The following is a 4,370-nucleotide window of genomic DNA, read 5'->3' as shown; positions in this document are numbered from 1 at the left end:
AGTCCTTCAAAGGCTTCCAAGGGTAAAATCGTCATTTCTCCTCTATCTCGTTAATCATAATTAACACCCTCCAATTCCCGTTATTCCCAATATTCTCATATACCAATAAATCATATCCCATTATCCTTTACTCCCGATAATGTTCTAATCATCAAATTACCCCGAGACTCACCCCGAGCCACAGAATTAACCCCGTTATGACCAAATCGCTAACTTGTCTTAAAAGTTCGTCTCATGCCGAATGGCTCGAGAAAATTCACATTATAATGTGGCCTCATCAATAATTCACCAACATGCATGAAAATACACAATTACGCCCTCAACGGGCCAAATTACCAAAATGCCCTTATAATGAAATGTGGGCCCACATGCATGCATTTATCATCATATAATAATATAATTCACATAAACATGCACATAATCATTCAATGGCATAATAAATCAATTATGGCCCTCCCGGCCTACTAATCCAACCATTAAAACTCATTAGGGATTTTGGGGCATTACAACTATCCCTTCCTTACAGAAATTTCGTCCTCGAAATTTACCTAAACAGCTCGGGATATTGATTCTGCATATCTAACTCCAGCTCCCAGGTTGCTTCCTTGACCTTGTTGTTCCTCCACAATACCTTAACCAAAGGTATCGTCTTATTCATGAGGACCTTGTCCTTTCTCTCAAGTATCTAGACTGGTTGTTCCTCATAGGAGAGATCTGTCTCAAGCTCCAGATCTTCGTAACTCAAAACATGAGTCACATCAGATACATACCTCCGAAGAGCTAAAACGTGAAATACGTTATGCACGGCTGACAATGCCGGTGGTAAGGCCAACCTATAAGCCACCTGACCAATCATTTCTAGGATTTTAAATTGACCTACAAACCTAGGGCTCAGCTTGCCCTTCTTCCCAAATCTTCTCACCCCTTTCCATGGCGAGACTCTAAGGAAAATATAGTCTCCCACTTGGAACTCCACATTCCTGCGCTTGGGATTTGCATAACTTTTCTGCCTACTCTAAGAAGCGAGCATCCGAGCTCTAATCTTCTCAATGGCCTCACTGGTCCTCTGAACTGCCTCAGGACTCAAGTATCTCCTTTCTCATGTCTCATCCCAATGAATGGGTGATATGCATTTCCTACCATACAGCATCTCATAAGGTGCCACCCCAATGGTAGATTGATAACTATTGTTGTAGGAAAACTGTATCAAAGGTAGATACTTACTCCAGGATCCACCAAAGTCCAGCACACATGCTCGCAGCATGTCCTCTAATATATGAATCTTCCTCTCAGATTGCCCATCTTTCTGAGGATGATAAGCAGTACTGAACTTCAACTATGTTTCCATGTCCTTCTGCAAACTCCCCCATAACTTGGAAGTAAAAGTGGGGTCTTGATATACACGATCGACCTCGGTTCTCCATGAAGGCGCACAATCTCTCTCACATAGAGATTTGCATATTGGTCAACTGTATATGTAGTCCTCACTAGCAAGAAGTGAGCTGACTTCGTATAGCAATCCACAATAACCCAAATGGAATCATGTTGACCAACATTCCTGGGTAACCCCACCACGAAATCCATCATGATGTCCTCCCATTTCCACTCTGGGATACCAGAGGCTGCAATAACCCTGTTGGCCTCTGATGCTCAACCTTAACCTATTGACATGTCAAGCACTTAGCCACATACTCCACTACATCCTTCTTCATATAAGGCCACCAATACAATGATCTCACATCCTGGTACATCTTCGTGGTGCCTAGATGCAAAGAGTAAGGAGTAGTATGAGATTCATCCAGAATCTCTCGTCTCTACGCAGTGTCTAACAAAACACATATCCGACCATTGTATCTCAACAAGCCCAAATTAGACACTGTATAATCTCTGGATGCTCCAGCCAAAACATCCTCTCTAATTTTGATCAGTTGTGGATCACCCAACTGACCCTCTTTTATCCTTTCCAACAGTGTAGACTGTAGCATAATATTGGCCCACCAGCAACTCTATACCAGCTCTGGCCATATCCTCTGCTAACTCTCTGGATATCAGCCTCGCACTATAAATCTGTCCCGGACCCTTCTGGCTTAAAACATCAGCTACCATGTTGGCCTTTCCTGGATGATACAAAATCTCACAGTCATAATCTTTTACTAACTCCAGCCAACGTCTTGGTCTCATATTCAAGTCTTTCTGCATGAAGAAGTACTTCAGGCTCTTGTGGTCAGTGTAGATCTCACACTTCTCCCCATAAAGGTAATGCCTCCATACCTTTAATGCAATAATCACAGCTGCCAACTCTAAATCATGAGTGGGATATCTTTGTTCATACTCTTTCAGTTGATGTGAGGCATAAGCAATCACCTTCCCTTACTGCATTAGAACACAGCCCAAACCCGATGTGAGGAATCACAGTATATCACAAACTTCTTCTGATCTGTAGGAAGGCTCAGAATTGGAGCATAAATCAACCTCTGTTTTAGTTCCTAGAAGTTGTTCTCACACCTGTCCGACCACACAAACTTCTGATTCTTGCATGTCAGCTCAGTCAATGAAGTGGCAATCTTAGAGAATCCTTCCAGGAAACGTCTGTAATAATCTACCAATCCAAGGAAACTTTTAACCTCAGAAGCATTCTTTGGCCATGGCCAATCTCTGACTGCCTCAATCTTGGATGGATCTACCTTAATCCCCTCCTTACTGAAAATGTGCCCAAGGAAAGATACCTGTGAGAACCAGAACTCACATTTCTTGAACTTTGCAAATAATATGTGCTCCCTCAGTCTCTATAGAACCAATCTCAGATGTTGCTCATGTTCAAACTTTGACTGAGAATAAACCAGGATATCATCGATGAAGACAATTATAAACTGGTCCAGATAATCCTTGAACACCCTGTTCATCCAATCCATAAAATCAGTTGGGGCATTAGTCAATACAAAGGGCATGACTAAAAACTCATAATGCCCGTATCTAGTGCGAAAAGCAGTCTTTGGTATGTCTCCCTCCTTGACCCTCAACTAATGATAACCAAAACAAAGGTCTATCTTTGAGAATACTCTTTTGCCTTGCAACTGATCAAACAAATAATTTATCCTTGGCAGAGGATACTTGTTCTTAATTGTTAACTTGTTCAGTTCTTTGTAATCAATACACATTCTCAGAGAACCATCCTTCTTCTTCACAAACAGAACTGGTGCACCCCAAGGTGAGAAACTAGGTCTGATAAAACCCAAATCTAACAGCTCCTGCAGGTGTACTTTTAATTATTTTAACTCTGCTGGGGCCATTCTGTAAGGTGATCTAGACACTGGCTCCGTCCCTGGTGCTAGTTTTATCACAAATTCAATCTCTCTGTGCGATGGCAATCCTAGTAAATCTTCTGGAAATACATCCAGAAACTCACAGACTAGTCTGGTCTCTTCTAGTCTCATTGGCATGACCTGAGTGGTGTTAACCACACTAGCTAAGAATCCTATACAACCTCCTTGCAATAGGTCTCTAGACCTCAAAACAAAAATCATAGGTATACGAGGTCCATGCACAGTACCAACAAACACAAAAGGATCCTCACCTTAAGGCTCAAAGGTGACCATCTTCCTTCTGCAATCAATGGTTGCCCCATACTTCACTAACCAATCCATATTGTAATGCCCCGAAATCCCTAATGTGGTTTAATGGCTGGATTAGTAGGCCGGGAGGGCCATAATTGTTTAATTATGCCATTAACTGATAATATGCATGTTTATGTGAATTATATTATAATATGATGTTATATGCATGCATGTGGGTCCACATTTGATTATTAGGGTGTTTTGGTAATTTGGCCCATTGAGGGATATGTGTATATTTGGGTGCATATTGTGATTTATGAATGAGATCTCATTATTATGGAGATATATTCGAGCTATTCGGCATGAGACGGTCTTATATTATTGATTAGCGGTTTTGTCATAACGGGGGTCTTTTATTGGGATATTGAATTATCAGGATGTTATTTGATGATAAATTGGGAGTTATTGAGATCATGAGGAAATTCTGGGAGTTTTGACTATAATGTCCCCGGGGGTGTTTTTGGGACCCCAAGCACTAGGTTTTATTTGAGGTTACTTAAGCTTGAAATAGCTTGTCAGATAGAACCGTACGCTAGAAAACCTCTCTTTCTCTTCCCGATAGTTCATTTTACCGTTTGAAGCATTTTCGAAGAAATCTCGAGTTCTTGGAGTCGGATTCAAGCGAGGATCGAGGCATAGCGATCCTAGGGAAGATCAGAAGCTTATTAGCCGAAGGATTTAGTTGGAAACAACTCAATTGGAGGTAATTCAAGTTTTAAGTTTTTAAAGTTTTTAAGCTTTGAATTGGACTTTGTG

This window comes from Humulus lupulus, chromosome 7, assembly GCF_963169125.1.
Source record: "Humulus lupulus chromosome 7, drHumLupu1.1, whole genome shotgun sequence".
Lineage (NCBI taxonomy): Eukaryota > Viridiplantae > Streptophyta > Magnoliopsida > Rosales > Cannabaceae > Humulus > Humulus lupulus.
The sequence above is the reverse complement of the archived record's forward strand: the minus strand, read 5'-3'. Positions refer to the sequence as shown.